The sequence below is a fragment of the Dermacentor silvarum genome, chromosome 3 (genome assembly GCF_013339745.2).
Source record: "Dermacentor silvarum isolate Dsil-2018 chromosome 3, BIME_Dsil_1.4, whole genome shotgun sequence".
Classification (NCBI taxonomy): domain Eukaryota; kingdom Metazoa; phylum Arthropoda; class Arachnida; order Ixodida; family Ixodidae; genus Dermacentor; species Dermacentor silvarum.
This window is the reverse complement of record NC_051156.1, coordinates 78,284,461-78,298,577: the sequence shown is the minus strand read 5'-3', so window position 1 is coordinate 78,298,577 and position 14,117 is coordinate 78,284,461.

The window sequence follows — 14,117 nt, the reverse complement described above, 5'->3', positions numbered from 1 at the left end:
AGAAACCTAAACCAGCTTATTCGAGTGCTTGCAGAAAAATACGATTCCTCCATTACCGTGTGTTTTGATAGAAGCCCCCGATCTCAAGCTGTCTCTTAAGGAAAACTTCTGCTTGGCAGAACCTATTCAACTCTGTTAGATGCGTATTAGCGCCACAAGCAATTACACGCAAAACAAAAAAGAAAAAAGAACGAGAAAAGTGATATAGATCAGCTGGTATGTGCAGATGTACGGCAGACGCATTACAGTAGTACTATCCCGATGGAAAGAAACGCGAACAGCGGAGCGCGTGACCGAAGCATAACTGAAGTTATAGTGCGCGCCGTCCTGTTATCACCATTGACAGGCGGGCACATCCGGTGTGATCGCGCTGTGTGATGGTGCGCCCCCTATCCTGCAATATTTTTGTTTCTGTTCTGCTTCTCTTTTATTTGAAAACGAGGGAAGGTGACGGCACAGTAATGATGACAGCGCAAACTGTACTATCGCGATGAAAAGAAACGCGAACCGCGGAAAGCGTGGTTTTTAGCACGGTATTGGCAAGGAAAGCTTACCATCAGCCAGTCTGACACTCGGAACGCACACGCAGTGCCGGGACAAGATTCTAGCGCTACGGTGGCGCCGACTGAAAATAGCGACAACCAAAGCATATGGGAGTTGGACCCATATCTTCGCACTAGGGCTGACTGTGCCAAAAGCCATGCTTTCCGTGGTTCGCGTTTCTTTACATCGCGATAGTACAGTTTGCGCTGTCATCATTACTGTGCCGTCAACTTTCATCGTTTTCAAATAAAAGAGAAGCATAGCAGAAACAAAAATTTCGCAGGATAGGGGGCGCACCATCGCACAGCGCGATAAAGCCCCTCAATGAAGAAAAGTAGCGCCATCTCCTCTCTCCTCCTCCTGCGCCGACGTTCACTCTCTCTTCTGTCGACCGTGGCTCCCCCTACGCGGTGCCGAACTAGCAGACGCTCTCCGAATGAAACGCTGTGGCTACGTGTCGCTCGCGCTCTTGAACTCGTATTTTCATCGGAATTTTTCGCGTTATATTATGACTGGCTGCCGAAACAACGAGAAGACGCATAAATGCCGTTGCGCTTAGATGGCTATACTATTAGCGGTGATACAGTGAGCCTAAAGCCTCTAAGTCGGGCTTTAACTGAGCCATGCCACGCGCGACCTCGGCGTTGGTTGATCTCCGCGTTTCAGTAGCTCCAGTCCCTCGTTGGCCCGCGGCTAACGTGCACAGCGGGCCTCTAACAATGACTACGCTTCGGGAGTGAATGATCCACCAGCTGTATATATGCAGTTTTACAGGTTTCACTGACTAGTGAGCTACCGATCATTCGGCGGAAGCGGTCCGTCGATAATGAGGCTAGTGGCTTCGCTCGCTTGCAGGAAGCCTTACACTACTCCACACATTTTTTCTTCTTTTTTTTGCGGACTTGAGTAGCGCGGCAGCGGTTATCTTACAGGTGTATGCGAGGCTGCTTTTGCGGATCATATTACCGCTTGCAAGTGCTGCGCGCGGGTCCGAGAAATTCTACCCTGCGTATTGTATCTACTATCTTATCAAATGCAGAGCAGAAACGATGAGTTAACATCCAGGTTTGTCCTGGCCACTGACAAAGCCACGCAGGAATGAGTTAACTCTATAATCAAGGGCGTTGCAATGTGGATAGCATTGCTGCCAGCAGACGGTAATGTCTTTGAAGTGCACGGTGTATTCTTACATTTGGCAGGCGGCTTCCTCGGCTTCAGCTGCTTCCGATGAACGAAGAGCGATGGAATGGCTTGACGCTTCAATCATAGAGAAAGGAATTCAACAAGAGGGGACACTCCCATAGGGCCCAGCGGCCGAATTGACTGCAGCGTGCCAAGCGGTCGGTGTCGATGACTTACATCACTTCCGGTTTCGGTTTTGGGCGCGCGTATTTTGAACGCAAGCTAGCACGCCGGCTGCGACCCCCCCCCCTCCTTTTTACTTTTTTTTTGCTCTTCGTGCAGAATCGGTTTATTTATTTAGTAAAAATGATTGCGAACGATCTCGTAAAGTCCCATCGAATCTGTGCCACGTGCAATTTCACAAAGTAGACGCAAGACCTTTTGTGCAATGAGGAAATATTTATTTTGCTCTATATAAAAGCTCGTCACCAGCAGGTAAGGCAGTAGTTCCTGTACGAAGCTCCACCGGACGGCACCAGCGGAAAAAAAAAGTTAATTACAAGCATGTTACATTGGCAAGCACGTAACAGCATGTTACAAGCATGAGTCATTTTGGTATTTAGATATAGGAATACTGCGTGTAGAGGCGAAACGTGCGAAAGCGGTGAATGGGCGGCATTACAAACAAAAGCAATTCGCTTTTACATACATGGCGTAGAAAATACCCGACTCATCCCAAACATATATGAAAACATCTGATTTCCAAGCGTTCCCCCCTTTCCGGGCATTATTTCCTGCACTTTGGCACCACAAATACACGGGCGACTTCGCGTTTTCAAAACTTGGCCTCAGGTTATGCGACGGTACGCGACATACGCAGAGACGGTCGCAACAGGCACTCAAGACAAATGCGTGGGTGCAAAGCCTGTTTTCAGTCCTTTAGAAGACGGAATTTTCGAATTACAAGTGTGATATGTTCCTCGGCGTTATCTTTCGCGCGTTCTGCCGGCGCCAGCAGCACACTCCCATGTTATCGCTCTTGGCAATCGCCCATCGCGTTTTCAACAGGCGTGAGTACCGAAAGAAGGTATATGTTGTTGCGGGGCCACAAAAAACGTCACAAACTTGACCTTCTATAAGATTCATTACACGCCAAACTAACTTTATCACCACGGCCGAGCTGCTTATCGCTAACTGCGTCACAGCGCGCTGTGCGGCCAGCGTGCCTCAAAAGTACCCCAGAAAGTAACGAAATTACTTTTCAGTAATGTCTGGCGTCAGAGAAAGCGGCACAAACTTCTCCTAGTAAGATGCACTACACTGCGCACTACGACCGAGTTGGTTCTCGCTAACTGCGTCACAGCACGCTGCGCGGTCAGTGTGCCTCAACAGAACCGAAATAAGTTACAATAATCCCCTAGGAAGCTTCGGAAACATGTCCCAGCACGATTCATTAACTCAAATTAACTGCGCCAGGACGGCCGAGCTGTTTTTCGCTAACTGCGTCTTAAGTCTCGGTCCCGTGCCGTAAGCCTATAAATGCGTCGTAGACTGAAACCAAATTTCTCACCTTGGCGTAATCCAATAGTGCAGTGGTGTCTTGTCCCAGTGCAAAAGGAACGTAAGCATACGCCGGGAGCCCACAAAACCAGGCTACTTTACAAAAAAAGGGGACAGACGGGTCGCCGCGGGCGAGCGCTCAAACGCGCGCGCGGCCGCACTCGCTGGCTTCGGGGGACTGTCTGGCGGATGACGCATGTATCTGGCGCCTCATTGACCTGTGGCTAGGTAAGGCTAGGAAAAGAAGTCGCAAAGCTTAAGTTCATTTATACGCAAAACGTTTTAGTTTTCGCGGCAAAGAATTTAAAAAATAAATCAATGCCTGTTAACTTAAGTTCACTTTCTTTTTTTTTTTTCGATGCTTGCGGCAGCTAACGTTCGGTGTCAAAAGTATAGCGTGACGTATGGTGACGTGTTTCCTGTTGCCAGTTTTTGCCGAGTGTCCCCTCTTGTTGAATTTCTTTCTCTATGCTTCAATTTTTTTGTGGCACAGCTCTGCAGAATCACCGGCTCAAATTCATCATCCGTGAAGTGATCCTCCGCAAACGTGAAATCAGAAAACAAGGTCACCGTAAAGCCTCGCTCCTTCAAGTATAAAACGTAACACAACATTCCCGGCACAAGTTATCGCCGGGAAGTCTTGTAAACGGTGTTCCTTCTTTAGCTCGCCGCCAGCACAGGTACTTATCTCTTGTTCTGCTACATATCGCGGGGAAGTCTTGTATACCGTTTTCCTTTTTCAGCTCGCCGCCAGCACAGGTCCTTATCTCTTGTTCTGCTACGCGATACACGACTAGAATACTGAGCACACTTTTCACGCGCAGCACTTTCTACCATTTTCGAGATAGTTATCGGTCCTCGAGGATCTAGGACGATAGCGACAAGTTTTAGCGACAAGAACATTGATCTTCGCCGACCACCGAGTTGAGTTTTTGCTGAAGGCGCAAAGTCGTCCTAACTAAATAGCCCTAATCGTCTTTCCGCAGGTAAGCGCCCATTTTTCCCTACGTACCGTCACCGCTTCGTAACATACTGCGATACACTCAAAACGTGCCGTTCGCATATATTCAGGCCACACAAACACAACGCCATGGATTGTATAACCGAGTCAACAAAAACCACGTGCGTTTGAGGACAAGATGAAATCCGGCCACGAAAATGCAGCGCGAACATGCAGTGCGAACAGTGCGGCACTTAGGAGGGAGAAAAACTAAAGAAGCCTCACACAGCAAGTGGCAGCATGTGAGATTAGGGATCATTGAAGAATCGCTCGCTTACCTCACACAGCCGGGACCATTGTGTTGGGTTGAAATCAGCGCGGCTGATTCTCTGAAGCTAGACCTTCCTCTGCGCCGCGTCTCGCTTCGCTGATGGAATCCGGAAGAGTCGCTTGCCGTCTGTTTCGCGTGTTCTGCACCCGAATGCCGAGCAACACGGCATCGCGAACACTACGCCTTAAAAGCGCAAAGGAGACGCGATGCGTGGTGCCTCCATACACGACTCGCAATGGTCTGGCACCGCGATGGCGGCGGGAGCAAAAAACAAGCAAGAAAAAAAAAGCGCTCCAGAGCACGTGACAGCATTCGGCCAATCGGAGGGCCGAGCGCCGAGAGAACGGGCAGGAGACGAGGAAAGCTGCAATCTTCAAAAGATGTCGCTACTTTTTTTATTGAGGGGTTTTACAGCGCGATCAAACCGGATGTGCCCGCCTGTGATTGGTGATGACAGGACGGCGCGCACTATACCTTCAGTTATGCTTCGGCCACGCGCTCCGCTGTTCGCGTTTCTTTCCATCGGGATAGTACTTTTCCCAGACCTGCGATTAAAGAATATACGTGTCCTGGGCCGGTATAGCGTAAAACTATTGCAATCTATTTTTATTGCAAATCGGACATTTGCCCTCCGTGACAGGCCAAATGGCTCGCGTCCATGTGGGCGGGACCCGAACCATTCTGACCAATCGCGGAGGCGAATGGCTGATTTGGACTAAAACAGATTGGAATGGTTTCACGCTATACCGGACCTGTTCTTGCCTATGTGTTGTCTCGTATCTCTGTGCTAATGCGCACTTTCCACACGTGGCACGAAAAACGCCCTCGATAGCTGAGCTGGAAAGCCGATCAGTGATCGCCTGCATCGGTGTAACGCATAGGCGTCTCAGTTCAGCAGGCCTAAAATACGCTTACGTCAAATTATGAAAATTAAAACATTTTGAACAGGGTTGATAAAGCTTTATGAAACGTGTATGTCTTTGCAATAATATAGTAACAGGATACTAAGGGCGAAGGAAGAACACAGACGGACGCTTTCCTCGTCCTTCGCCCTTAGTACGTATGCTGTTACTCGTCTCACAAAGGGACCAACTCATGAAAGCAGTGAGCAGAAAACTTGGTTTGGGAAAAAAATAGATTTATGCAGTGAATGACTAGCAGGATGTTGTTATAAGCCCTCTCGATGATATAGTAAAGGCAGCAGACGACTTCTCTACTAATCTCTACAGTACGCAGAGCAGCCACGCAACTTTGACGGGAAGTAGTGACGAACAGGATAGAGATTTTGCATGTGTAACTAGTGATGAGGTTAGAAGGGCTTTGCAAGAAATGTCACTGGAAAGAGTGACAGGATATGTAATAGTAGTCGATTTATTCAAATATGAAGGTGATAATATACTTGGAAAGCATGCAACGTTTCACACGCAATACCTAACAACTTCAAGTTTGAAGAATGTAAACATTATGCCAATTCATAAAAAGGGAGGAGTTAAAGAATCAAAGAAATATAGATCCATTAGCTTACTTTCAGTATTGTATAAAATATTCACCGTCGTAGTTTCCAATAGAATCAGGCCAACACTTCACTTGAATATTCGGCAATCGATAACGTTCATGTCATCAATCAGGTGTATGAGTAATAAGTGGAGTACAATCAACCTCTCGATATGGCTTTCATAGATTACGAAAAGCGTTTGGTCCAGTAGAGATACCAGAAGCCATGAAGGTATTGCGTGATCAAGGACTACAGGAAGCACACGTGAATATCTTGGCAAATATCTACAAAGACTCCGCAGCTACCTTGTTCCTTCACAAGAAAAGTAGAAAGTTGAACATCAAGAAAGGGGTCAAGCAGGAAGACAATATTTATATGACGCTACTCTGCATGCTCAAAAGAAATATTGAAGCTAATAGACTGCCAAGGATTAGGAGTGATGATGAGCGACGAATATCTCAACAACTTTCAGTTTGCAGATGAGATCATCCGGTACAGAACGATGGGGATGAATTGCAACAAATGATTGAGAACCTCCAGAATAATATGCAGAAGTCAAAAGTAATCTTAATAGCTTGCAAGAGGACAAGAATTCATGATTGGCGGTCAGTCTCTAGAATATGTGCAAGAGTAGGTTTGGCTAAGTCAATTACTCGCAGGGGATCCTCATCATGAGTAGGAAACTTACAGAAACATAAAGACGGATTGAAGCGTATACAGCAGGCACAGCCAAATACGCGCCGCCGCTTAGCGCTTTCCTTGAAAATAATATTAGCAATTCATTGAAATCGTATTCGTGGAAATAAAGTTAATATGTCGATGACTCTTATCCCCGTGGCAATAATAAAATTAACTTTATTTACATGAATGTGATGGCGGATGTAGGCAAAACCCTATTATTAACAGCTAATGTAGTTCCGCGCTGCCCAAACGATATACAGGAAGTCACTAAGGGAATACACATCAACACCTGACAGCATCACACGCATCGTCTTTGCGTTCAGGCAAACAAGATGTACAGCAGGCACAAAAGAGGTGAAATAAAAAAAAAACATAGCAGTAAGTCTGGATACACTCGCGAAAATGAGAACGTGTCACTTCCCTGTGTGCTCTAATTACATTATAATGCCACCTTGAAAGGAAAACAGAAAGACGCTGCATATGCGAAAGCAAGCAAAGTGCACGCGAAAAAAAAAAGTTTTTTTGAAGCGCACAAGTTAAGCTAATCGTAACTGGAAACGAGGCACTGTGTATACTAACTACAATAAAGGTTACATTAAAATGTAAGGCGCTAACATCATAGTTGAACGGCACGTTTTATATATACGCTTAAATTATATACAGGGTGTCGCAGCTATCATGCAGCAAGATTTAAAACAAGAGGAACGGCGTTACGCGAAGCAAACCTAGTACGTATTGTTTCCAGTGCAGTGGAGTAGCCGCCAGTAATTTTTCCGTTGCTGAGATTTAATTAGCTAATTGTAATTAATCATTTAACTCGAGAAGTACTGCCTTAATTATCAAAGTGTGAATGAGAAAATTGTAGAGCGACATGAAAAACTACCGACTGCAGCTTTCTGTTGCTCCGTACGTGCCACATAAAAAGTGTTTTTCCGAGCGTGAAAGGAGCCCGCGAATACACGCAGAATTGCCGCGCGACTGGTCGCTCGACGCACTTTGCGTGTATTCGCGGGCTTCTTTCACGCACGGAAAAACACTTTTTATGCAGCACGTACGGAGCAACAGAAAGCAGTATCGGTAGTTTTTCATGTCGCTCTACAATTTTCTCATTCACACTTTGATAATTAAGGCAGTACTTATCGAGTTAGATAATAATTTAAAATTAGCTAATTAAAACTCAGCAACGCAAACATTACTGGCGGCTACTCCAGTGCACTGGAAACAATACGCACTAGGTTTGCTTCGCGTAACGCCGTTCCTATTTTTTTTAATCGTGCTGCGTGATAGCTGGGACACCCTGTATATAACCAAATCCTGACTGGGAGATTAGCACTGTCGTTGAAAAGAAAAGTGTGCAATAATTGCATTCTACCGGTGCTAACGTATGGGGCAGAAACTTGGAGGTTAACAAAGGAGCTCAAGAACAAGTTAAGGACCACGCAAAGAGCGATGGAACGAAAAAATGTTGGGCCTAACCTTAAGAGACAGGAAGAGAGCGGTGTGGATAAGAGAACAAACGGGATATCCGATATTCTAGTTAACATTAAGCAGAAAAAGTGGAGCTGGGCAGGCCATGTAATGCGTAGGAAGGATAACTGGTGGACCATTAGAGTTACAGAATGGGTACCAAGAGAAGGGAAGCGCAGTCGAGGATGGCAGAAAACTAGGTGGGCGGATAAATTTAGGAAATTTGCAGTCGTAAGTTCGAATCAGCTAGCGCAAGACAGAGGTAATTGGAGATCGCAGGGAGCACCCTTCGTCCTGCAGTGGACATAAATATAGGCTGATGATGATGATGATGTTGATGATACGAATAAATGTAAATGAGCTTTATGTTTATACTTCTATATTACGAAAAAAAAAGAGGCGTAATATTATTGTTTGCGCTCATTTCTATGCACACGCCATTCATCGTACAAATGCATGCCGAAAAACACGCGCAGTCGAAAAAAGTTATGCGCCGAGCCAGCTTTCACTTCGTCGTCTGCTCTCCGTAGTTAGTTGTGCATGCAGAGACCCGCCATACTTCGATATTGCATGTAGGGTACTTGTATGTATTTTAAAGGGTATTTTAAAGCTTTCTTTGGCTCTTTCGGCCGCTTTCTTGGTAGGTCCGTGGTACGGCGGTACTCGGACTTTGGCGATGGAAGACGATTGAACGTGCCGAGGAAAAGGTGCGTGGTCTCGTACAACCTATTTGCGAAAAGAGGTGGGGGAGGGAGATATGGAGGAGGGGGTGAAGGATTCGGGAGGTGAAAGGGTGAGAGGGGAAGGTGGAGTCGTCGCGCGTGAGCTCTCGCGTAACCGAGTGGCAGGGAAGGGGTGTGACGATTCTTACAAATTTGGATTCCATGCGAGTAATGTGTTCATCCTAGGTCATGCGCTATGTAAAGGATGCGCAAAGTTTTCTAAAGACGCTGACAATTTCGATTTTAGAATCATTAAACATGATGCCCGGGTCAATGCTCTCAGTTTTATTTTTGGGTCGGTGCTAAAACGCCTTAGTTTTGTTCGTATTTATACTTAAAGCCTTGTTTCCAGTCCGTTCCTCTAGTTGCTTTACTGTTCTACTTGCTTTTCTAATCAGGTCATTTTATGCTGTTAGATATGGCCCGCCGAGTGCCTGCTGCCGCTGCTTGGTGCTGTTGCGCCTGGCGGTGTACAAACGCTATAATGCTTTCGCATTCCCACCTGTAAGCAGTCTTAAGTGTCTCTGCCGAATTTCTTATTCACATTTCACCGCATGCGCGGCCGTGTAGCGGTTCTGAGGGCCGCATAGCCGTCTCTTATATCCATGTTTATAATTGTGCACCCCATTGGGAATATATTGTAGTAAATGGCAGTAATGCATATAACGAAGTAACTGATATAACCATGTAATTTAGCCTCCCCCTTCAACTTCGTTATAACGAGGTTCGCGTGTAATCCTTTTGAAGAACATAATACAGCACTTAACAGCATGCAGAAAGAAAAAAGAAACGCGAGCTGTCATGAAAGGTTGTTTCTCAGCTCGGGCGTAGGGTACATTCCTCCCTCGAAGTGCACTCCCCCAAGAAGGGGCCGCTCGCGCAAAGGCAAGCCACACCTAGTGACCGAGAAGGAATGTAATGGTGTCATTGAAGCCTGGCGAACCAGAGGGGCGTGCTGGTTTGGTGATGGTCAAAGTGAAGCTGGCAGATTAGGACAATACCATATACCTTGCTCGCGCAATTGCACAATTTAGCAAGTGGTTCAAGGTGGGGCAGGGGGACCATCGTCATCGCTATCACTCCCTTGTCGCGCTGGCGCGGTATTATTGGAGTGACGTAGTGGTGTTTGGTCGTGTTTTGTAGCAATCGTTTATTCGTTACCTTTGGAACCTAACATTTAGCAAAAACAGCTTGCAGCGGTAGCGAGCGAGCTAGTAGGTGTACGAACACCTTTCCTATAATGTGATAATTTTGTCGTCTGTTTTCATTTTCTTGGTTACACCCGTATTATGGAGGTTTTGATAAAACTGCTGATAAATGTGTAATAAAAGGCGTAAAGTGTAAAGCGTACATTTAAACCGAAAGGGCGTTAAAATGCGTACTGGGTAAGCCTAACTTACGCCAAAAGCGGACGACATGATCTTAAATTTGATGTGGGCTGAACACGTGCATTTAAATTCGGGGGCCATGTTTCTTTTTTGAACAAAACTGCGCATACGTTGCCTGCGAGATGCATATTAAAGATCAGTCTTGCTTGCACCGCCGAAATTATGCTAGGATATTGTAATAATTCTATTTAAATTATTTTCGTTACTATGAGTCGTCAATGGCAGGAGTGGCGCTGCGCCCAGGATATCACCAAGATCGGCAGGTCGTGAGCGGTGGATACATAGGAAGGTAAATATTTCTGAATGGGACGTTTCTAAGAATGCTCTGGAACTTTCTCTTCGAAAGATTTAAGCTTGAACGCAAGTTGAAAGATTTCAAAGTTAAGTAACAACTCATCACAGATCATTAAACTATACAGAAGGCAAGATTCTGTGACACGCTCCGTACAGTTACCAACGGCGAGCTTTTTTGTCTTGTCCTCCTATATAGTGTAGCGGAATAATTTTTAAGCTTCATTCAAGAAAGTTTGCAGGCACACTGTGGCGGCGTTGCGGCAATGGTTTTCTTGGTGCCATGGTGCTGCTAAGCCTGCCGTCAGCCAGAGACTGCTGGAAAGGCTGCAACACACTTGTCTCGGTGCCGGTGGCACGACAGCCGAAAACATTGCAATTACTCGCGGCTGTGTCGGCGTCGTTAATTAGCTGGCATACTGTTATTCGCCGATGTTGCTTGCTGATGAATCGGGTGATTAGCGTTAACGTATCGTTGGCATTTGCGTCCTATCGCTAAGTGAATCAGCGCAGCAACGTACTATGCCCGCGCGCAGCGTGGCACCATGACAACCCTGGAATACGATGCTTGTGCTACTGCTTAGAAACAGCCGCTATTCGGAAATGCACTAACATTAACACGTGCACTCTTGTTATCACACTCAGTAATGCGTCATGGCATCACTACGAATGGAGAAAATAATTTGAAGGGTGCAACCGGAGGCGCAAAGGATATGCATTGTGTTTCAAGTGAGGCTTTCTTAGCCTACCGCTCCGGGGTTTGGCATGTGTCTGCCTGTCCATGGAGGAAAGAAACAAAAGAGGAGAGGCCCTGACGTCCCGTTTTTGAAGCCGGAAGTGCAGCCATGTTGGTGCGCCATCACCCTTTGCTCCTCACATCAGGGGTTCTGCAGCTCGCCGGAGCAGATGGGCGCGAACATTGAACTTGCATTGTTACGAGCCGTCGGAAGTGTGCGCTGCCGACGCGCGTCAAAACAAAGCCTACGAAACTTTCTGTAGCAGATTTAGTGGAGCAGACGCTCTCCTGTGTTTTTCCGTGGCATGTTGAAGAAGACGACGACGACCCACGCCGTGATTGTTTGAGTGTACCTGTTGCTGGCTGACACTCACGCTCGTAGACCCAAAACACAACTTTCAAGCTTACACGCCACAATCCAAAGTCAACTTTTCTCGCGAACAAAAGGTGCTGCGAGAAAGACACCGGCGAAAAAATCTTATCTCACTTTTCCGAGACCGAGAGCAGCAGCGAAAGCTTCAGGAGCGCGGTTGCTATGGTAACGTTGACATTTGGGGTACCCGTCCCAGTGCTCCTTTTGCGAAGAACGGCACGTGTCTTCCACCACACTTTCTCCAATACGTCCGTGCTGGCTCGGGCCTCTCTTGGGTTTCCTTTCTCCATGCTGTCTGTCGCTGGTCGGGTTCTTGCTAAGTAAAATGGGGATAATCCAAGCTGGGAATTCAACAAAACTAAAATAGTAATTCGCTTTCCATGGTGAGATTAATGGTGGGGCTTAAACCAAGCTGCCCTGGACCAAGATTTCAATGCTCTAAGCATTAGACCCCAGGTGCAGGCGCTTCGCTCGAGACAGCTAGCACTTTGATGTGGTTGAAACGCACGGACGTGCATAAAAGCAGTTCTATAAATCAATTGGACTCGTATGCGGAAGAAGCAAAGGGCGGCAGTTGTGTGTGACCCCACCTGGTGGAAACCAAGAATTTACCATACAGCGCAGCAGACTTGAATGGCTCCTGATTACCTTTCGAATATACTGTTACGGTGAGATGCGTTTATTAATGGAAATGATGGATGCGAGAGGCCTAGGGACCGATGATGTCACAGTCCGAACTCACGTCGTTTTCCTTCACTTTTCAAGCGTCCTCCCGTAGCGTAGCAATATCAATATTTTCCCTTATGGCAGATAACCATTGGAAATGATCGAAATGCTCATTGACGCTTAGAAATGCGCGAACGCAGGAAATGCTATTGGCGCAAACGTACGAAGCGCGTCTCAGTATTGCCCCTCTTCCCTCAATGCAGCTATCACTTATATGTAATTTAAACACTGATTTGAGGAAGTAAAGCAATAGACAAGTTATGCGTTAATCTCTGACCAAACAGAGCTTGTCTTACACTGATTACTACATTACGTGGAACCTACATCACTTTCTTTTTGAATTGGTGCTGTCCGCGCTACTCGTGACGCTGATATTTCCACACATAATAGTTAGCGCATTCTGTACTTCACTTCACTTTATTACCTTAAAGGCCCCCAGGGTTGGAGGTATTATATAAGGGGTGGGCAACAAGTATAAAGTAAATAATACACAAGGAAAGGATGTTTAAGTACATGTTTGCTCGCGGTTAAACTATGGAAGTTATACAGTTCAAAAATGTGGATAGGCAGGTGATTGCGGCGATGTCATGTGGAAGGCCGTTCCAGTCTGAGGCTGAGCGTGCGAAGAATGACGAGGCAAAAGTGGTAGTGTGCGCACGTGGCCGGCCGACTTGGAGGGGATGACCAATGCGAAGTGAAATGCGGGCCGGAGGACTGATGTAGGGTGGATGATTAAGTGATCTGTAAAAAAAAAAACTTATGGAATAAGTACAAACTAGCGATAAGACGCACATGTTCATCGAAAATGTATTTAGAATGTCGGAGGTAGTAATTAGGGTCTCTTTATTGTACGTAATTAGAATCGAGTGAATTAGATGTGGGCCCAGAATACTCAGCTTTAATCTAACACTGAAAATGCACAATAATGCTGAGTCTGCAGAAGAAAAAGGGACGTGTGGGCTTTGCAAGGTCCATCACATTACTTGTGAACGCGCAAGAAAGAAAGTGGTTGACAAGAAACGCGCACAAAAAGTAACAGGAAGACTTACTTTTCATCCGCCGCCTTCTTCGTATTGTGTGTAAGTTTATTTACATATGACCTCAACTGGTCGCCTTTTATTGTGCATAAAATCAATAAACTGGTAACGGTATCAGTCAGACCTCTCATCGCACACAGCCACAAAATAGAGAAGGATCAGGCTTAAGCATTCATGCCACGGTACTCCTTTGTCTGTCGGTATAGGTATATCTCCACTAGGCTGATTTCAAGTGTGCTGCGATATCATAAGCAGTCCATCAGTTATCACGTAAAAATACAGCGAAACGTTGCGCATTGGTAGTTACACGAGAGAAATTAAGCATGATGCAACAACCTTCCATTTTATAACTGCACTACGACGCCCTATCTTCATGTATATTCGGTTAGTGATCCGTTCTCGAGCGCTCTTAACGTCATAAGAGCTACACAAATGTGTTTGTTCTGCAGAATTTACCTCATTTCATATATATCAGCAATTCAGCGCGCGAGCGAACCCTATTGAAAAATCCGTATGCCCCATAACTCCTATATCCAATAACCCGATATGAAACATGTAGGATTCCATACAAAAATCGGCTTGTCCTGTATGACACATGATTTTATTTGATATAAGAGTTAAGGGGAGTACCGGGTTTTTTCAGTAAGGAAGTTGTGAAGCAGATATCAAGCAAATACCCCTTACGCAAGTTTGTATGTAAGCCGT